The sequence below is a fragment of the Vanessa tameamea genome, chromosome 14, assembly GCF_037043105.1.
Source record: "Vanessa tameamea isolate UH-Manoa-2023 chromosome 14, ilVanTame1 primary haplotype, whole genome shotgun sequence".
Taxonomy (NCBI): Eukaryota; Metazoa; Arthropoda; class Insecta; order Lepidoptera; family Nymphalidae; genus Vanessa; species Vanessa tameamea.
In genome coordinates, this window is record NC_087322.1 from 10,706,309 (window position 1) to 10,730,568 (window position 24,260).

General features: G+C 32.0%; 1 protein-coding gene across 1 annotated transcript in view; it reads right to left on the bottom strand.

Annotated features, from left to right (window-relative positions):
* LOC113402078 (uncharacterized) overlaps positions 1 to 24,260 on the bottom strand; it is a 123,925-nt gene that overhangs the window by 98,451 nt on the left and 1,214 nt on the right. The gene's annotated exons all lie outside the window — the stretch shown is intronic.

The window sequence follows — 24,260 nt, forward strand, 5'->3', positions numbered from 1 at the left end:
AACTATTGGATCATCTCGGCTCATTTGTGAACCTACTTGCATTGTATTACATAACTATATAATTGAATATATAAGTATGTATCTTATTTTTACTGTACATTACAATTTAAATTTTATATGATAGTATGTTTCTACCTTTTTTTTTTCTTAATTATATTCCCCTTTTTGATGGGATGAAAATCACTTAAAGTGCTATGTAATATGACTTAGTTATTAATCTTTTATAAATTTCTTATGTATCAAAAAAGTTAACTAATATGAGACAGTATGTAAATTAATGCACTATATTTATAAATAACGACTGCCCTGTATATCATTAGATCGTAACGTTACATTGAGCAATTTTGTAGTCAGTACAGCAAGCTAACTCTTCTGCCTCGTTGGTCTAGTAGCTAGTTTATAAAGATACACATTCCATAGTTCCAATCCCACGTCGGGACGATTAAAGGTATAGATTTTTTTGAATAATAGTTACCATCGTTAGTCCTGCACTGATTCCCAGCGATATGAGAAATCTAGCTAAAATGGACGTTGTAGGTACATCCATACACAATAATTTTATCATATGACCTGTGGCTGACATTCAGGTAGGAGTTCTTTGTGCAATTCACGCAGTATAGGGAGTCCTATTGGTTTTCGACGAACCCTTTGTGTTTTACGTTAGAAGCCCGTGCAGATCGACGTGTCGATGCAAGCACATGCAAGCAAAGTGAACGTTTTTAACAGATGCCAAAGCTTTTATTTCGAATTTTTATTTTATAATTATATTCACAAAATTAATATTTATACAAAGAAGTTTTTTTTTATAAAATGTCAACCAGCTATTACCACTATTATTAGGCTACCAACCTGAAGATTTACCTCAAATACTGTCTCAAGAAACTCTTCTTTTTATTTCCGACTCTGATTAAATAATGATATTTTCTTAAGGTGTTGATCAAATTCAGGTATGAGTAACATCTAAGAATTTGATAGTTCACACTCCAGTATTTATAACGCTCACCAGTGCTAGCCCCAAGGTGCACCAAAGATCCCAGTTTTCCGCCTTTCGCATCCAGATAGGTCCATCTTTTTTTTTTTACACACCGTCACACCAGTATATCTAGGAATCTTTAGGAATTTTAATTGTTTGCTTCAGCAGTCAATGGTCCGTCTACATACATAACTAGGCAACTCAGAGTTCAGTGACAATTAACTTTGGTTCTTTTCGGATAACCTCATTTCTGATTCCTTAAAATATACTACGAGTTGTTATGCTCCATGGCCGTCAATGATGAATAACCTTGAACTTGCAGCACTTAGTGCACTATAGTCCGAATTTCGGTACTGTCACAACACACAAGACTTATGACTATATTACTATCATTAAGGAAACTATTTATGTATATCACAAAAAATCTTTGATCTTAAGTTTTATCTATAGTTTTTATCTTTGGTATCCCTACAACATGACCATTGAACAAAACGAATATAATAAAATTCATTTTGTTAGATGACTAAAGTAACACTTTTACTAATATATTTCGATATGCTATTTTATTAACCAGGACCTCATTCCCAAGTACGAGTGATATAAAGACATCAGTAGGGTAATAATACTAATAAAATAAATATAAATAAATAAATATTGGACAACATCACATACATTACTCTGATCCCAATGTAAGTAGCTAAAGCACTTGTGTTATGGAAAATCAGAAGTAACGACGGTACCACATACACCCAGACCCAAGACAATATAGAAAACTAATGAACTTTTTCTACATCGACTCGGCCGGGAATCGAACCCGGGACCTCGGAGTGGCGTACCCATGAAAACCGGTGTACACACTACTCGACCACGGAGGTCGTCAATAATTACTAATATTCACTAACAATCAGTATGAACGAAAAAAAAATCAACTATTTCGTAGATATATAAGAACTAAATGCAATGCAATGTATTGAAAAGAAGACATCCACCATCTTTGGTAAAATGACAAAAGTGCTGGAGAGTAGATTCTAGACAGTTCTAGTGTAAATCTCACAGGGCTTTTAGGTTAAAGTATGATGTATTGCAGTTAAGCTTAGGTTGCCGTAAAACATATTAAATTTTAAGTCCCTTTCAGGAAAGTAATTCATATTTCTAGTAGCTCCTGGTTGCCGCTAATTTGATGCTGAGCAACGCTATTCAGAAAGGCAGAGGGTAACATATTGTATGTGCACATACATAATCTATCTTAATTTAGCTTTGAATTGCAAATTATTTTGATTATAGAATAATGTCAAGGTTAGAATTAGTTTTCGATGTTGCTTTTATGAAACTTTTGACTGACTTTTATCGAAATATGGTTCAGTGGCTAGAATCAATGAAGATTGCGGACTTACAACTAAGCAAGAACCCCTAAGTTTATAAGTATTTAATTGTAGTTTATAGTAAGCCTCGTGTTGAGTGATGACAAAAATATGAGGAAAACTGCATGCATCGAATTATTTTTTGGTCATGTTTATTCAGAAACCATAGGAGTAGTATAGTGGAATAAACTTCAAAGTTCTTCTTAAGAGGAAAAGAGGCCCTTGACCCAACAGAATAACCAGACTTATATTAATTAGCTTTGTTAAACTATACAAAGGTATCATTTATAGATTTAGGCATTTATTCCCAAAGATTCATTGTAATTATTGATCAGGTGTGGCCATCTGGGTGGCTATCACCTGCTCATCAGATATTCTACCGCCAAACAACTCAGTATTGTTGAGTTCAGGTTGGAAGAGTGAGTGAGCAAGTGTAATTGCAGGAACAAGGAACATAACACTTAGTTTCCAAGGTTGGTGGGGTATTGGCGATGTAAGTCTATGGATAGTTTTGACCACTTACCATCAGGTGTCCCATTTGCCGGTCCGCCAACATGATATAAATATCATAATATTTTATTCTGATTCATTAATTTCAATAATATCGAAACCACTAGGTAATCGTCTGAGTTTGTTATTGTATGTAATATAACATAAAAATAAAACTAGTTATTGTAAAGTTTCTTCTACTGTAAAATTAAATGATCCGAACCAACATGCCATTATATCCACACAAAACCACTGCGGCTAGTTAGAGGAAGTCCAAACATTTGGCAATTCACTACAAGCATTACTTTAACGAGGTGGTCTCGGCAACTTCGACAATGGACGTCCGTTATAGCATCCAGTTAAAGCAAAGCGAGAACTATAATTCCAAAGGTAGTTTTTTATAGCGTTATTTTTGTTAAATTATAAAATTTTATAATCGAAAATTTGAGAAGTTTGTAAATTAAAAAAATATTTAATCGCTGAAAAAGTTAAAACATAAGAGCAATTTTTTTTTTTTTTAATATCTGCAAAATCGAAGCTTTTGTAATACGAACAAGCCGTGCCTTAATCGCATGACGTATAATACGTGACATGTAACATTATATCCACTCAGAATTGGTTGGTACCATCTGACGGCCAAATCTAGTACCACGCACTCATTGGTCAATCTACGCACGTGTTACACTCTGCCTTCTCTATTCACGAAATCACTCTCACAAGATGAAAGCAATATAAATAACGATTATTTACCTGACTGTACACGTTTCGATTACATACTTGGTAATATTGAAGTATTCCTTCGCTGTTCAAGCAATAAAAATATGTACCATTTAACAACGATTATAATTAAAATTAGTATATCTTAACTAAGAGCCGAGATGACCTAGTGGTTAGAACGCGTGCAGCTCAACCGATGATCGTGGGTTCAAACCCAGGCAAGCACCACTGAATTTTCATGTGCTTAATTTGTGTTTAAAATTCATCTCGTGCTCAGCGTTGAAGGTAAACATCGTGAGGAAACCTGCATGTGTCTAATTTCAACGAAATACTGCCATATGTATATACACCGAACCGCATTTGAGCAGCGTGGTGGAATATGCTCCAAACCTTCTCTTCAAAAAGGAGAGGAGGCCTTAGCCCAGCAGTAGGAAATTTACAGGCTTTTAATGCAATGCAAAAATATCTTAACTGGAGACGACTGCAAAGTATAATGTTTACTATAAATAAGTTTTACAAATTAGAAAACTAAGTCTGTCTGTCTACTTAACCGCGATAAGCTCAAAAACTATCGAATTGATTATTATAAGGTTTTCATCAATGGACGGAGTGATTATTAAGGAAGGTTTAAATGACAAGTATTAAGATTTTTTGTAAAGTGGCTAAATCAGGATGATTGTTGGAAATAGTCGTACCAACTGAAAGCCTTATTTTGCGCCGTACAAACCAATACTGTTATATAATCTGTATATATTACTATATAAATGGAGGTAGTAGTTTAAATAAATACCTATAGAATATTTATTAGTCTATCATATAAATACATATTTGCACTAATTTCGAAATATGTAAAAATAACTCTTTGATTGGTGTCTGGACGAAGGGGCCATGGTCTTATGGAGGTCTTCGTTCTTTAAAAAATCTGTCCTGTTTCACATATTTTTGACAAAAATATTTTAAACATAAAGAAAAATACATTTATTGTAATCGTCTTTCGACTTGTTATAGTTAAAAACAAAAAAAAAAAAAACATTATCATACCAGCGACAAGCTGTAAATATTGCTCTGTATAACTTTGAACATTCACTGGAAATACAACTTCAAAAGACAAGTTAGATAATGACTACATTCAGAGAATTGCCGCTCTGGACTGACATGATTGCGAAATAGTCTAATCAGATTTTCCTGGCAAGATATATGCCAATATCATACATTGCTAATGTCAACGGCTAAGCATGTCGCACTGCTGTGCTAAAACTTACTTATTCCACCACGTTACTCCGTTTCCGGTTCCTTCCGTTGGTGGATACACGTGTGTTAGATTTTATTTCATATATGTAGGTTTCTTAGGGATTACCTTTATCGTTGAACTCGAGGTTAATTAAAGCTTTGGACAAATCAGGGACATGAAAATTCAGTTTGTAATTAAGGATAAGTTTCCGAATCCGCAACGTGAATAAATCCCTCTTGGGGCACAAGGTGTTCGTATCTACCATAAAATTCCGCAGACATTTTTGACTTTGTCGACTCATAAATTAAAATCTTTTGTTAAAATAATTAATTATTAAGACATATTATTCAACACAAGATTATTTTATACGTGATAAGAAATCATGGAGCTAATACTTGTTGGCTTTAAGGCATGCATATTCTATATACATACATACATACATACATACATACATACATACATACATACATACATACATACATACATACATACATACATACATACATACATACATACATACATACATACATATATACATACATACATACATACATACATACATACATACATACATACATAAGCAGCCTGTAAATTTTCCACTGCGGGCCTAAGGCCTCCTCTCCCTCTGAGGAGAAGGTTTGAAGAATATTCCACCACGCTGCTCCATGTGGCAGAATTTCGTTGAAATTAGACACATGCAGGCTTCCTCACGATGTTTTCCTTCACCGCCGAGCACGAGATGAATTATAAACACAAATTAAGCACATGAAAATTCAGTGGTGCTTGCCTGGGCTTGAACCCGAAATCATCGGTTAAGATGGACGCGTTATAACCACTGGGCCATCTCGGCTACTATATAATTGTATTTAACTGACATAACTTTATATTTCAAATGTTGGTAATGAGTAACTACTGAGTTTCTTGCTCGTTCTTCGCGGTAGAATCTACATTCATGACGGTAGATTCACAAGTGCCTGCAAAAGTCTAATTGAATAAACTATGTTATGATTTTGATTCAGTATCTGCGATTAGTATTGAGTTAGATCTATGTTTTTTAGATTGAAATGTTATAACCACTGAACCATCGGCTCAATCTAATATATACTACACGGTTCTACCTCATTGTTCCAAAATAAAGATGATATTTATATAAGATATTTTAGCCAGTGTTGTAATAACACGTCATACAACACGCCCCACGTTTTGTACGCGTTTATCTATAAATCTCGTTATATTTATTAAACTACTTGTTCGAAATTTAAAAGCAAATATTTATCTCTATACGTATGAAGTATTTATTACTTTTATACATACAAAAATTTTAAAATTTATATGTCATTTATTTTGATTAAGTTTAATATAAATGTCAGTTAACTATTATAACAGATAGTTAAAATACAGTTATTGTTATTTTTATTCCTTTTTTAAACATAAAAATCGTTAGTGACTGTAATATGCGGTGTTTGAGTTTTGAGTTTATTATTTTTTATTTATGTATTAGTATGTAGTATAGTTTTGGCAATTTTAGCTTCAAAGGCGCCTGGGCTGGGCAAGAATTTCCCTCCAAGAATCTCTCAAACTATGTTGGTATATAAAGCTATGTTTACAACATGTTAACAACATGCCTGTCTGTCCAGGAACTAAATCAATATGAAAGTTTCATATCAATTTAATTAATTGTTTGCGTGAAATTTGAAAACAAATGAAAACAATTAAACACTTTTAATTTTAGTACGAATGATATTGTAAACAGCGCTCATTGATAGTATAATACATAAGCCAAAAAAGTTAATTTAGCATTTTTTTTTATTACAATTTTATTCCACAATATATTTTAAACGACATTTGAATTAAAATGAAAAATATAGAATAATATTGGACACAATGTTTTTGGATAATTAAAATTATCATGAAATTTGATAACAATTTGAAACATCGGAAACTATAAACGTTCAACTAAAATTCAAAAATTAACCGACGATTTAATTTGATAATAAATTAAATTTATATTTTTATTTACTCTACCTTAACATAATAATCCCTTACCATAATATGACCATAAAACATTTATGTTTACAAAATTAACAACAGATACTAAATTTTGGAAGATAATATGTTTAAGAACATGTTTACACAACAACAAAACCTTTTTCTTTTCGACGTTATAATTAAAATTTATATTCATACGTATATTTTCAGTCATAATAACATTCCATTTGTGGTTCACATACAGTAATTCTAAATAGAAGTACTATCCAGCGGTCCAGTTTAAATGGTGACTGAGCCAATTTAATGATGCGTACAAGGGAAATAACGTCTCGGAACCTGTAGTTGGAGACACATTGACAATGTAAGTGTCTATGAGCAAATATGTTTCATTACGACTACTATCAGATCTCAGACGCACGCCCCTTGACTGTTAATTTAGTGAGATGTATTTTTTTAATGATATTGATAGGCGGACGAACAAATGGGCCACCTGATGGTAAGTGGTCATAGACAATGGCGCTATAAGAAATATTAACCATTCCTTACATCGCCAATGCGCCACCAACGTTGGGAACTAAGATGTCCCTTGTGCCTGTAGTTACACTGGCTTACTCAACCTTCAAACCGAAATGCAAAAATACTGAGTACTGCTGTTTGACAGTAGAATTTCTGATGAGTGGGTAGTATATAACCAGACGGGCTTGCACAAAGCCATACCATTACATACATACATACATACATACATTAACAGCCTGTAAATTTCCCACTGCTGGGCTAAGGCCTCCTCTTCCTTTGAGGAGAAGGTATGGAGCATACTCCACCACGCTGCTCCAAAGCGGCTTGGTGGAATACACACGTGGCAGAATTTCGTTGAAATTAGACACATGCAGGTTTCCTCGCGATGTTTTCCTTCACCGCCGAGCACGAGATGAATTATAAACAAAGATTAAGCACATGAAAAATCAGTGGTGCTTGTCTGGGTTTGAGCCCGAAATCATCGGTTAAGATGCACGCGTTCTAACCACTGGGCCATCTAAAAAATAAATAATTCACGTTGTCTTCTCTTCGTCTTTTAATTATTACAGTCAATAAATTAATCTTGAAACTTAATTGATATCTCCCCATAACCTTGAATGACATATTATTTAAAAAAAATGTTTGCCTTACAAACAATAACAAGTACCATGGAAATCCTCACGATTATTAAGTAACACATTGAAGTTATAACACAATTACTCGCTCTAATTTACCAACTTGTATGTGCTTAGGAAATTCTGCTAAGTTAAGGGTTGAGTTAAGCAAACTTCGCCCTCGATAAGACGTTAATGTAATGCGATTCTAATGAAAACGCTATGTCGTGTTTAAAATACTATTTGATTTCAAAGGTCACTTCGACGTACGAGGCATTACGAATCCTTTCGTAACCATTTTACGAATTCTCGGTATCCCTTACTGATATGAATATAATATTTCATGTTGAACAGTAGAATAGCCTAGACGAGAAAGCGACAGAAACAGACAAACAAAATCAGTTTACTTGGTGGCAATGTTAGGTTCTACCCACTCATCGTACGTTCTTTTTATAATAATTTAATATAAATAAATGAGTCGAGATGGCCCAGTGGTTAGAACGCGTGCATCTTAACCGATGATTTCGGGTTCATACCCAGGCAGGCACCACTGAATTTTCATGTGCTTAATTTGTGTTTATAATTCATCTCGTGCTCGGCGGTGAAGGAAAACATCGTGAGGAAACCTGCATGTGTCTAATTTCAACGAAATTATGCCACATGTGTATTCCACCAACCCGCATTGGAGCAGCGTGGTGGAATATGCTCCATACCTTCTCCTCAACGGGAGAGGAGGCCTTAGCCCAGCAGTGGGAAATTTACAGGCTGATTATGTTTATGTACGTAAACATATATATTCTTTGTTGCGTTTCTCTGTCATAAAAGTTAGTCTGTGTAGTTTAATAGGCTCATGTTACGAATTTACTTGGTGGTAGGACATTGTGCAAACCCCGTCTGGGTAGGTACCACCTACTCATCAGATGTTCCACTGCTAAACAAAAATACTTATTAGTGTTGTGTTCCGGCTTGAAATGTGAGACAGTGTAACTGTAGGAGCAGATGATATAAATGCTTGTTCCTTAAGTTGGTGAACAATGGATATGTAAGAAATGGTTAATATTTCTAGCAGTGCCACCATCGTCCATGGCACATTTGCCCAGTCTATATCATAAAAATAAACCTATATATTATAAAATTGTACAGGATCATAACAAGTTTATATGACTACGAACTACAAAATGCATATTTTGTGTCATAACTCTTTGAGCTCTGCGTTCAAACTCCAAGCAAGTAGCAATTACGAGGCGGGCGCGAAGTCAAAGGTTAGAAATGTCACCCTAGTATGCAAAGATTAAGAGCAAAGGTGGAGCGGAATGCGTACAATGCAAGGAATTTAGCCACGTGGAATTCACGACTTCATGGGAGAACTACTTGAAGAATTGGAGACTGCGCAATTCTTGTTGAGTGATTCAAAATAATCTTTATTACAATTGACAGACAATTCAAATTTGATAATACGAGAGCACGTGTCGAATCTGACTTGAGCTGAAAGAAACGTTTGGGTGTTAAATGCAAATACGGTTTCTAAGTAAACATTCCCTACATATAGTAAGAAAAATATAAACTAATTTATTTTAGTGTATACTGACACAATGTCGTTGTATAACTTACTTAATTTACAAACTTAGAAGGTAGGGGGTGGATGTCACATCGAACTAGTAGACTGTCTAGTTGAGAGATTATTATATTATGTAAATATATATATATATATATATAATATAAACTAAATATAATGTGTAGGAAACATTATCACATGTTATTTGATCATATTGTAGAGAATGTGTTCATAGGATTTTCAGGTAACAAATTCCAATTGGCTTATAATTATTAATAAAGTTTTTTATATTAATTTCGAAACCTATCAATAAATATGACTGTATTCAGTTAATTTCTGTTAAAAATACATATTATAATATTATATCATGATTAAAATACTACTAATATAATTATATTCAACAACATAATTCATAATTGGCACGAAATATATAGCCGAAATATTAATATATCACATGTACTAATATAGTACAATAAATAATAATCATGTTATACAATGAAGCTGTATTGAATCAAACTATAAAATAAAAAATTAAATAATTACAATATTTATAAACTAACAGTATTTAAAACGGAATATTTACCATGTTTTTTATTTTTATTTGGTGGAGCTCGCCGTCAACATCTACCCGCAAACGTCAGTCTCGTGAACAAGACATTCGTAGATAATGTCGAAATATCGAGCACCACCAAATAAAAATAAAAAACATGGTAAATATCCCGTTTTAAATAATGTTAGTAATAAAAATAACCATGTTAATTTAAAAAATTATAACTGTTTTAAATAAAAACAGCCGCCCGTGGCTTAGTTCGATTGTTAGAGAAGAGAGCTCAGCAACTGGTGTCAGGAACCTTATATTCTCTAGTGTACTCCAACTTACGTATATGCAAAATATTATGATTGGTTTAGGAGTTAATACGTCAAAGCGTTACAAATAATATCACTTACACATTTATAATATACTAACGACCCACCCCGGCTTCGCACGGGTGCAATGCTGATACTATATATACTACAGATTGACTTACAACGTTCAAAGTTTTTTAGTCATTAGAATACAAACCGCTATGTACCTGCGTTTTAAATCTGTAATATCTTCGAAAATATTCATTTAAATAATATGTTGTAAAGGGGCATATTGATCTATATTAAATGCACAGTGTATTTAAGGTATTTAATTGGATAAGGATTAATGCTGTATTGCTTAAAATCGCTTCGAAAATAAGCCATTATTTTTAAGGTGTACAATACTGTACATAATTTTGATCTATCTCGTAGGGTTCAGCCAGCGTTTGCAATGTAAGCAAAAAAATGTGTTTATTTATGACATCACTTCAGAAACCTCTTAATAAAAAAATTATTAGTGTCTCTCTACTATATTGTGCATGTATTATACATATTAAACAATCTTGAAACAATATATCTATTAAAAAAAACCGCATCAAAATCCGTTGTGTAATTTTAAAGATCTAAGCATATATAGGGACAGACAGCGGTAAGCGACTTTGTTTTATACTATGTAATGAGGTAGGGACATCTAATAATAAATGTATAACTATAAACTGTAAAAAATATACGTAAATAAGATTATGACGTAATATACTTCGCGTTGGAGAAGCGTGGTTGGATCAGTTACAAGGATTCCTTCTCCGCAAGAGAAGAAGACGCCTTTTCCTTAATATATATGAACAAAGGCCACTAGATCCGGCTTCGCACGTAAAATAAGGGTCTACATAAAACTATTGTTAACGCGAAATCTTAATTATACACTAAAACTTTTTTCATAAATCCCTACGTCCATTAGTGAAAACCGTATCAAAATCCGTTTGGTAGTTTTTGTGTTACGTTTAGTTTTCATCGTACAGATATAATAAATGAATTTTGTATTAATTAGCAGTTCTAGCGCTTTAACATAATATTAAAAAATACATATGTAACGAGGTAAAATAATACTTTATTCAGTAGAAAAATACTTACGCTCAAGCCGCTGAATCGCATTATCTATTTAACGTTCGTTCAGAATATTATTTCTGGAATTAATAAAGATGCATAAAGCGCTACTCAGGTTTTCCGTTCTACATTTAACAGGAATTCAGTAGACTTTCTCGCAGACGTGCAAATTATTCATAACGTTAAATATTAAACGGCCTTCAAACAAGAGATGAGGTAATTCGGATTTTAAACCGATTTCTTAACTTCACCACTGAATTTCTCTTGCCTAATAAGCACTGATACTATAATTATACTAAATTAAAATTATGTTATTTTACGTAGTGGTTTTACCTACTCGACTTAGGTAATTGGTAGTATTGTATTTTAGTGTCTTTTTGGATATTACTGTGTGTGTATGTATACGAAGTATATAACATAATATAACATAAACAGCCTGTAAATTTCCCACTGCTGGTCTAAGGCCTCCTCATCCTTTCGAGGAGAAGGTTTGGAGCATATTCCACCACGCTGCTCCAATGCGGGTTGGTGGAATACACACGTGGCAGAATTTCGTTGTAATTAGACACATGCAGGTTTCCTCACGATGTTTTCCTTCACCGTCGAGCACGAGGTGAATTTTAAACACAAATTAAGCACATGAAAATTCAGTGGTGCTTGCCTGGGTTTGAACCCGAAATCATCGGTTAAGATGCACGTATTTTAACCACTGGCCCATCTCGGCTTTACGAAGTATATTATGGTTATAATAAGAGCCCAATTATCACAGTGCTATGCGATTTTTCACGTGTTAACCCACTGCCCATTGCTAGGCAATCACTACCTTTCTTGAGAAGGTTTGGAACTTATTTCATGAAATTGCTCCAATAATGGTGTATAAACGTCTAGCTGAATTTTATTCTATGCATACAGATATCCTAACGATGTTTTTGGGAGAAGATGCTCAGATAAAATTTAGAGGTTACTGAACTCTACCGTGGGATGTTGAAGAATTATAAGACAGACAGCTAACAAGGGATCACCACATTCCATAGATATTATGTCCCTTATGCATATAATATACGCTGGTTCACTCACCTTCCAAACTGGAACTCAACATACCTATTAAAATATTTCTATATGTCGGTAGAATATCTGATGGTGGTAACTACTCTGACGGGTTTGCACAAAGCATTACCATCAGTCGAACTGCTACCTAGAATAGGTAAACAAAATTTTTTTGTTTACTGTCCACCACAATAACTATAGTAAAAATAAATTCAGAACATCAAATCTAGATTTTGCTCGCTTCAATTTGAGAGCACATCAGCTTAAAACTGCTATTTCATTATTTTTACTTGCGATTCAACGGTGAAATACTGCTAGCCTTCTTAAACTATTATTCAGTAACTATTTTGAATTCATATTTGTATATATTTAAGAATTTAACGTTTATAATTCTTATGTAAATAATATATATATATATTTGTTGTATATTATAAATGAGATGGTAATTATGTACGTCTGTTCTAGACGTCTTCGATCAATGATTACTGCTGGTGAGTGTTGACAGCGCATTTATAATACGATGTAACACAATTATATACGCACTTTTGAATATATAGATGTTGTATGGGTATGAAAATCTGTAAATGAAATTATTATTCATTGAATGGATGTCATTTGAAATAATGTTTTCTGAACCCAATCATATTGTTATTATAATTATGTTATTTCACCTAACCTAAAGAAAAAAATATGTCTTAACCTGTGTCTGTTTTGTGAACTCTGACGTATAAGAAGTATATACGAAAGATCTACACTGCAGACTGTGTCGACCAAAACTAACTTTACACATCTTATTATCTACCTCCATACGGACCTGATATATAAATGTTAAGTGGTCTTTATCTGTTTCTGTCCTTGTTTTTTTTTTTAAACCCTGGTAAGCACTACCATTCGTGTGCCTAATTTGTGTTTATAATTCATCTCTTACTCGGCGTTGATAAAAACCTTCAGGAGGAAATCTATGTGTGTCTAATTTCAATGAAATTCTGCTACATTTTTATCCACCAACCGCATTGGAGCAGCGTGGTGTAATATGGTGCAAACCTTCTTTACATAATGGGGAGGAGGCCTTAGTTCAGGAGTGGGACATTAACAGGCTGATATTTTTATCTTTTATCTTTATCTTTTTCTGTACCCCTGACAACGTGTATGGATAATTTCAAGATGATCAGTTGAATAGTTAAGACGTGAAATTGTAACAAACAAACAACATGGATTTCGCGTTCATGATATAAGCTACGATTTATTTTAATTATTTTGTAAATTTACGCGCCTTTTCACAAAAGGACATTTTTGATACATATAAAAAAATACTTGCTAAGTAAGCATTAAGATTTGGTGGTAGAGCTATGTATATGCAAGCCCGTCTGGGTATTAGTCAGCAATACTTAGTACCGTTGTATTGCGGTTCAAATGGTGAGAGAACCAGTGCAGCTGCAGGTACAAGGGACTTATTAATATTTTTTACAGTACTAATTTTTATAGATTATTATGACCACTTCCGCATTAACCATATATAGTTATACGTATATATATTTTGTGTCATATAGGATAACAAAAAAAAAATGAGTTAAAGACTATTTCATATCCACGAATAATGTTTCTTCTGGATAGGTGAAAATGACCATACGACTTGTCATTTACAAAAATCAAGGGCAAAGAAAATATACGAGAAAATAAACGAACTACGTGTTCCGTAATAGTCAAAGAATATGTAACGTCTTTATAAGATGCTACTTTTTAAGGTCAAGGTTGTATACCTACTTCGTAGTTTTATGCCTGAACAAAAAACTTAATTTGGGTCGATGTTCACGACATTCATTTTGGAGAACGTGCCGTAGGGGACATTCTTGTTTATGTAGAGACGATAAAGTTTCTACATATTCTATATTTAAATTGGATTTTAATCTACTAAAAAAAATATTATATAAAATAATATTCAGTGGTAGTGCTCTATGCAAGCCCGTCTAAACAGCTACCACCATTTCATCAAATATTCTACCAAGAAGTTATACTTTATATTATTGTGTCCCGGCTTAAGCGTGAGTGAGCTAGTGTAATATAACAAGGGACATGACATCTTAGATGTTAAGATGGTATATTGGCAAGAAAAGGATTGATTTACAATTATTAACAATTCTTAGAATATCTGATTAGTTTTTTTTTTTTTATGACATAGTTAGGCGGACGAGCAAATGTGTCACCTGCTGGTAAGTGTTTACCACCGCCCATAGGCAATAGCTGTAAGAAATATTAACCATTCCTCATATCGACAATGTGTCACGAACCTTGAGAACTAAGATGTTATATCCCTTGTGCTTGTAGTTATACTGGCTCACTCATCCTTCAAACCGGCGTACCTGGGTACTGAAAAACAACACTGGGTACTGCTGTTTGACGGTAGTATACCTTATGAGTGGATGGTACTAATCCAGACGGATTTGTAAAAAGTCTTAATACCAGGTAAATTCGTAACATTCGTTCATAAATCATACTATCTCTACAGTTTTATAAAATAGAAACATAACAAAGAATATGCATACTTACGTATATTTATGAAATAATCGTAAAAAGAAATGAGTTTAAAATTATTGTAGCGGTTCAAAACTTTTATATGGTTGTATCATTTTTACTAACTTTATGACACGAACGTTCGTAACTTTATAAAAAACACTCGAATTTCGCTGTCTCAATTGTTTTACGGCTTCCAATATTATATCTCGTTTAGAACTTTAGTTTTTAACTTCGAGAAACACTTAAAATAAAACAATAAATTATTATAAAGAGGTTTGTAATGTTAGTTTAAACCGGTTAGAACCAGTTTTATTTTTAATGTGAAATTGTTTGAATTGAACATTGGAGCTGTGTATAAAGAACTTGAACGAACTACCTGCGCGCTGTGGCGGTTTTAGTTTTTCATTCATTCATATTTGAGTAATGTTTTACGATACAGGTTTTACGTAACTAAATATCAGTTATCTTTTATTAGTCGACATTTTTGTAATAGTTTTTATAAAATAAATTCTAATTATTTGGTATCAGATTTTTTGGTTTTCCAATTAAAATATTTATGTATAAAAAAACAGGAATCAAAATTAAAATTAAATTTCATAAAATATTATAATACAAATATACTTTTACAATGTACTTTATTTTGTCATATCATAAATACTTAACAGCAACGATTAGTATAGCTTTAATATAGTACGTAGAAGAAGTGGAATATGACTTTATTTTAACGGTTCTTCATAAGAACATTATCTTCCTAACTACATTACAGCCTCGAATCGGATTGAGAGTGAGTTGGTCGTTATCAAGGAAAAATAGTAATCTCTAACTAACATCTCGTACTCTTCGCTAAAAGATACGTGAACCTGTGTTAACATTTACTCACAAGATATCTTAGTTCCCACAGCTAGCTGCGCAATTAAGGTATCTATAAAAATATGTACTGTTTTTTAAACCCGTTGAATATTATGACACGAAATTTGTACCATTATCTTCAGTTAATTTCAGAGAAGGTTTTTGGTTTAAATATTATAATAAAATATAATTCAGTATATAACGTAGCCGGAGTAACGCGAGGACGGGTCCGATTGTATATATATAGTTATATAATATATTTATATATTATTTTCTATCACCTGTCGTATATTTTCTAAAATAAATAACAAAAGTGTCATAAAAGTTCTTTAAACAGCTTAAATAAAATAGTTTATTTTTACATACACATTATTTCGTTCATCTTCGAGAATCAGGTGTCAAATGGTTTAAAAGCAAATCGCAATAACAACTATTAAGATAGATATTGAAGTCTTAAATCAATTCTAAGAGATTTATTGTCTTAAGGTATCCCTACGCAAGATCTATTGCTTTGCAACATTCACGTTGAATTAGTTAACAGTTCTATTTCTTTCAATATTTTAAATTCGAGATTTGTTGCTATATAAAGTTTATTTACATAAAATAATAAGACCTTAACTATAAAGATATAAAAATTAAAAATATTTACTGTATAAATCATGACCGCGTGTAATAGTGACAAGATCGCTAGCAGCCTTTCCCCGTTAAATGGTAATTCGTTCCTATGGGCAAAAAATTACCTAATATAAAATAAACAAAGAGATGTCATACTTTGAAAAAAATTGAAAATTAAAATTAACGATGTGTAGATTGATGAGCGTGAATTGGATTGAATGATTACTAGCATTACATGTGATTTTGTAACGTGACGTAATATCCTTAAATAACTTTCAGTCTGCGCTTAAATGAGTGAATTGTTAATTCTTCAAACTTATCTTTAGGTTTATTATGTATCATTAAAATTAAATATTTAAAATATATTTAGAACTAAAATGTGCAATGTAGTTACACTGGCTTATTCGCCCTTAAACCGGAACACAAATACTGAGTATTACTCAGACGGGCTTGCACAAATCCTACCACCAAGTAAATTTTACTAGATTTTTTTAAAAACTTCAATTAAAAACAAATTTTAACATCTTTGTTAAGTATTTTTGAATAAATAAAGGAACTTTATCGTTTACCGAGATCACGAGCATTATGTATGTTTATTCCAGACATAATCCGCGATGCATGTTTCATTAAAATCCATCCAGAAGTTTCCATAATCCGTACTCAAACAGACGAGGAAAATGTTATTACTATCTAGTACGTGATCGCTTCTCTAGGAGTAAATTAAAATTTAAGTTTTTTTTTTTTTAAATTAATATATCGTAACTAATGTTATAAAAATGTGGCTGTGAGTTTGTTTGTTATATTTTCTGGTCTACACTATTCAATCGTTCGAAATCGTAAGAACTGTAATAATTGGATACTTCTTACTGATGGATGGTTTGTCCATGACGTCATTGTAGAGCACCATAGTTTCATCATCAGTGTTAGTTCACTAGACATAAACCTTTGTCAAAGTATGCTTTAAATTCCTATGTTCGGCACTTTCAAACCGTCCCAACTATTTTGAATGTGTCGTCACTTTACCTAACGTGAGTACTTCTCTCGCGTTTGCAGAGTCGCGGTTTCCGTTTAAGAACTCGTCTTCTCCATATCTTATTGATTCTGAGGCAGATGTGAAGTCTGTGCTACATATGACTTTGCATTGTTAATAACCTTTATTTTTGTCTGTTAGATATATATATATATATTCCTTATTCTTTCGACGTATGTATTTTTGACTTTAAAACGTAACATAAGTATAAAATCTACATACACTTATAGATCTATTAAAACAGGATAACGAAGATCGCCCCTCCCTTTAAAATATTGTCGGCGTGTAATAGTTAGTGACATTCGTGCTTACAATACATCTTTGTGTGTGTGAGACGACATAAGATTGTGTGAAATCACGACTGCTCAGAATAAATTAATTAACTACAGCGAAATACCACTTGGGTTAATGCAAGGTTTATATCAATTCCTCATTCATTAAAAGTTATGGTAAAATACATAAATACACTAACCCGGCGTTTTGAAATTGAGGAGTGTAATGTTTTCAACATTGCAACTCTTTTTTGAATAGTCTTCAGTCCTCACTTAGAGCGATCTCTTCCGGACAAATATTAATATTTTATTTAAATATACCAAAAGATGAATACAGCTGGTATTTTTATACAAACTAGGTCTGAAATTAAACGCTTTACTTATTCAAGATAAAAACATGACTATGACCCATTTTACAGTGATTACAATAATTTGATCTCGTTTTAGTTTAATGGGCGCTTAAGACCTTTTAATGTGCAAGTAACGTGCAACTCGTTTGTGATTTCTTATAACTCTATACATTATGTTTAAAATCACGTATAATATTAATTATGATAAAATAAAGTCTAAACGTGGTAGATCTTTGTGCAAGCCCGTCTGGGTAGGTACCATCCACACATTACATATTCCACCACCAAACAGCCAACTATTGTTACGTTCCGGCTTAGAGGGCGAGTGAGCCAGTTTAATTACAAGCATAAGGGACATAAAATCTAATTTTCCAAGGTTAGTCGCGCATTGGTGATATGACGAAGGTTTAATATTTCTTTAATTACCAATGTCTCTGGGCAGTGGTACCACTAACCATCAGATATCATGTGCTAGTCCGTTTACAAATTATAGAACTAAGCGTCGAACCAAACATAAATATGCAGTGGTGTTTTAATATTTTTTTTAGTTACAGTTCTTATGTAGTAAAAAGGAAAATCTAAACTTATGTCTTTACATATATAAACACAAAGTATATAAAAAAAAAAAACGTAATTATTTATTATGGAATTAAGAAAACAAAAACGCAGACAAGTTTATTTGTACAGCACACTGCAGATAAAGTTAGCAAACAATTTAGATTTAAACAATAATATAAATAAAGCAAACGTAAAAAAATAATTAATTAACATAAAAATACATTAAATGAAAACTAAAATTCATTTACTATTAACGCTAAAAGCATTAAATGAAATAAGTTACCGATAAATGAAGTATGCCGTATGAGTGTGCCCGTTAAATTGCGTGACGTCACACACAGATAGCCTCTCAGGATGATTACCCTGACACTGACTTTAGTGGCCTCCGAGTAATTAATACATGCACTAAAGCTATACTTGCTTTATATACAGAGTGTGTGAAGCTTAATAAAAATCTTAATTCAAAACCTACTACATCTCGAACGAGTCTTGATATTTAATCGATTATTGGACTGAATCGATTTTTTTTTTTATTTACTTTACAACATCCACGGGCTCACAGTTGCCCGTGCCTTTTTTTACATTTTATTTTTATAAATTGTGGCGTTATTTTATATTTTTACTGAACATCAGCAGATCTTCGCTGGACTTCGACCTTGTCGTCTTCTTGGATCAAATCGATCGATTATTAATAATTCTTTAAAAAACACCGTAGTTTAATTGTTAACAGTGTTAGTTGATTACTGTATATAAGCCGCTCTTAAATTACGTTATATTAATTTACAATAAGGTTTAATATGAAACTCAAAAATACGGGAACAACAATAGCTTAATTTAAAAAAAAAATACAACTGCCATACGAAAACCAAGAATTGCCATACTATCTATATTAGTAGTATGACTTTTCTTCGTTTTCGTATCGAATCGTATCATAGCCTTTGCTCGCGATAATGTATGGATTCTAACGTAGTACATCAAAATCTCTTAAGCCTTTAAAAGTGACGGTGGAATAAATAAAACACACACATACACACATACATAAACCCTGAAAACATTACACAGATAAACACTTTCAATGTTTGAATTTCCAAATATTTAAATTAAGAACGGGAAAAATAAATAGAAGACCGCAAAAAATCTTAATTAATTATTATTAAATACTTATGATGTGACTTGTATAACATTTCAACATTAGGCGAGGGAAGGATTATTATTCTAATTATACTCGTAACGTCGTTTAACATTTATACCACAGATTTAGAGTAGGCTAAATACCGCAGGTTCAAGAAATAGTATAAAAACTGAGCGTGTCATCTTTTTTTATACCTACGATGACGTCATCCCCGCTTTGCTTGAAAATAAAAACAAAATTTCTAATCGATGGTAGGTAAGGTATGATTGACTTGACTTAATAAACTGACCTTGGTAAAGTTTTTATAGTTAATAATGGATTTTTTATAAATACTCGATCACACAACACGATTGAACACACAATAAAGTATTAGCGCGTCAAGTTTGTGCATAGCACACACATGGTCGGATGGCTTGCGGTATCTAGCCTACTCTAAATCTGTGGTTTATACATTGCGAAAGTATAAAATGAAACAGCGTGGGCTGCATACGAGTATTAACAGTTATTAAACTTCAATTTATTAAAAGTTGAATATTATTGTATTGTTTTTCAAGGAATAGAAGTATAATAATATTTTATTATAAATGTTCTTCTGTCAATTATATAAAATATAAAAGTACACGTACTTTTTATTATTTAATTTATAACTTCTTTTAATATTATCATATGACTTCGTTTGTAAGAATTATTTATTAATATTTCACCTTCATATTTTTTGGTATGGGGAATGGGGAGGATAGGAATCTGTTATTATAAACTACAATGAAAATATAAAACAGCTTATTCAGCCTGTCGTCATCCACTGTTACTGTTGATAAAGCTTATATACATATATCTTAAATTTGTTTTATGATAAGTCACTGTACTTTTTTTATATTTCAAAATTTCTGCAATCATTGTATTCTTGGCACGAAATAACATTGAAGACTTACAACTTTTTTTTCTTATTAAACGATTTTTGGACGTGAGCCTAAGACAAAATTATAACCTCCTTCTGAATACAATTAACTTTGATTTGACCTTTAACGATAAAAAAAACTTATTTAAATATCTCGAAATAATCATTTATTTCTCGGCAGGACAAGGTACTTAGATAATAAAATTTAAACCTTATTTTTTTAATACAGAATAATATATGGTGCCAATTTAAGACAAGTTATAAGTACACTAGCCTAACTGTAAACTATTTAAATTTTATGCATTCAGATGTTTTTGACAGTTTAAAATCTTTCAAGATTTATTATAAACTAACAAATTACCAATCATATACATATCCGAGAATCGTAGAGGATGTCTAAATAAATATTAAGAACCGACATACTATAAAGTTTACATTATTTTCCAACTACAGCGAAGTCAAAGACATCCTGTTTACTATGTTGGGTGCATGCCTTACGATACCAAGTGATAAATATAAATTATATTTCTGTGTATGTGATTGTTATTACGTTATTTTTTTTTCATTAATAGCTCAATTCACTTCCTCTCTTACATAACTAAGGCCACAACTAATAATATTTAGTCTATAGTAGTACGTCGATAGGAATTTTGGAAGTTTCAAATCGTCCAGACCAAATTTTCACTAGGGGACCGATCATTAGAGCAGGAGAGATCTCGATAGATTTTTTTTCTTCAACTCCCATAATCCTATGTGACTTGTGAGAGATCTGACACAGTACAACATCTGGACGTGTTTTTTGAGGCACGGGAATGGAATACTGCCAAATTCGTCATGTTTGGACTGCTAGTGAGTGAAAAACTGAAAATTAGGGAATGAAAGCTAATTTTTTAATTAAAATATTTTTTTTATTGTCTTGATCTGATATTTGAATCTAGGAACTGCGAAGTTATAAGCTAGTAGACCAGACCAGATAAAATTATTTAATAAATTAAAAGAAAATCGTTAAAAACAGTATAAATCTAGTTTTAATATTAATTTGAATAAAATAATATTTCCTATACATATTCTAATTATATATCTGAAGTCAATAAGAGTTTTATGTGCGATATGTAAATTCGTCCTTATAACAATTCAAGAACAAATCCATGGCAATAGTTAGAATTTTATTCTAAAAATTGTTATGTATCCAACTTGTCATGATTTGGTAAATATGTTTCCTTACATTTGAAAAAATTGGAATAAAGATAACAAATAAACCAATGTCGTTATTTAAAGTTGAATCGATTTTATTTCAATATTACGAAAATAACACACGATTTTGACGACCTCCGTGGCCGAGTAGTGTGTACACCGGTTTTCATGGGTACGCTACTCCGAGGTCCCGGGTTCGATTCCCGGCCGAGTCGATGTAGAAAAAGTTCATTAGTTTTCTACGTTTTCTTGGGTCTGGGTATTTGTGGTACCGTCGTTACTTCTGATTCTCCATAACACAAGTGCTTTAGCTACTTACATTGGGATCAGAGTAATGTATGTGATGTTGTCCAATATTTAAAAAAAAAAAGATTTTATCGCAATGTAACAGAGTATCTGAATAATGTCATAAGTTAATCATTTAACAACGATGCTTTGTATTGCTCTGTATAAATCGTAAGCCAGCGTAAATACAATATCAAACGAAACGAGAACTTACGGGTAATATTATATTACAATACAAAATAAGTCTTATATTATATGTTAACTAGCTATGCAAAGCTTAACCCATGTTAGATTTGAATTATACAAGTACACGCCTGTTCTATACAATTTCCCACGTCAGGTGACGTTTATAGTTACGGATCTGCTCCAAAGGGTCGTAGCGTAAAGTTATGTACCCTATAAATTGCTCCAATAAGGACTTCTATCTTACGCAAAAAGATTTTTAAGTTAGATGCCAGTTACTGACGTAAATGTACACAGCGTATATCAAATTTCTAATTTTATAATTTAAATATACGACTCAGATCCGTAGATATTTTTAACTTTGCCGATTCATTAATTCAAATAATTAGAAATAGATAGAAAATACATTATTAATTAAGTATATTATTCGACACAAGAGTATATAGTTGATAAAAAAGCGTGGTGCTAATACTTGTTAGCTTTCAGGCAAGATAAAGAAACTACTGAATTTATTGTCGGTTCCTCTCCATAGAACCATTCCAAACCGGTGGTAATTTCACTTAATATAGTTTACTACAAATTCCGATTCAAAAGTACTTGTAAAAGCCTTCCTAAATAAAGTATATTTCTGTTTATATTTTGATTACTTTTATTAGCGATCGTAAGAAGATTTTTAGGGGTATCCCATTTGTGTGCCGCAATAAAAACAAATACTAAAAACGTACGTAAAAAATATATAGCGTAACAAAAACACTCACCATTTTCTTCTACATTCAAGTTCTTTTTAAAGCGACGACTAATGAAAAAGACGGCAGCGAACAGAATTAAAAAAAAAAGACTTAACTGTCCAACACTTATTGAGTTCTTTTGAGCAAAATTCTTTATTACTACGTTATTGGCGAGAGATAAAGATTAGTAAGAAGAACGTAAATTATCATTGATACATTTTTAAATGTTATTTTGTGTTTAAAGTTTAACAATAAATGCATCTATTAGAGTTATGTATACGCAAATCTTATAATGGTTGATATACTCGTGCGTTAATTTTAATATTTTCTATTTGAAGTTTCGTCGAAGAATTATAAAAAAAAAATATATAGAAACTGTATTAGTTTCACGCTCACTCTCACTCGTGTGTGGGGTGCTTTCCAATCGCATACTCTTCAATCACACTGTAACCTATAATTGGGAAATCAGGAAAAGAAGCTTACATATATAATGTAAAACTTCGGGAATTTCATCAAAATCAGATCAATGACTTATTTATCTATTGAAGCGTAACAAAAAGACAGAGATTTTTTTTTTTTGGAATTTTTGATATTATAGTTTTTGATATTTATATCATATATATTATATATGATATGATGATCTATATAGATAAAAGGTAAGACATAACATTCGTTATGAGTATAACATACGAGTAAATACTATTATCTATGGAAATATCAAAAGTAAATTCAAACTCAATAATAAGCGTCCATCTTAATTTTAAACAAACATTGGAGATATTTTTTAATTAAACAAATTTATTATTTTATCTCAGACATAATAATATTTAATTGTTATTTTATAGGATACAATATAAAAATGAACTAGCAATGTAAAATATATCGAGATAAACTAGTAGTTAAAAGCTACTTAGTTCTTTAACATAATTGCGTGTTTTCTCTTCACGCTGGTATATTAAAGTAATAACATTTACATAACCCGCATAAAACAAATGAATACTAATTCAAACGTCAAATCGTATCTTTTATAATGTAAAGAACAAAAGTTGAATATAACTTTGAATGTTACCGATTTGTCTTTACGCTTCAAAACGTGTACGCAAACCACTAAGTGGTCGAATTTCGGGAAAATGGAAGAAAACTCATAAATCAATTTAAATTTCCATCACAGATTTTTTTTTTTTTTTTTCTAAATGTTCAATTTTTATGA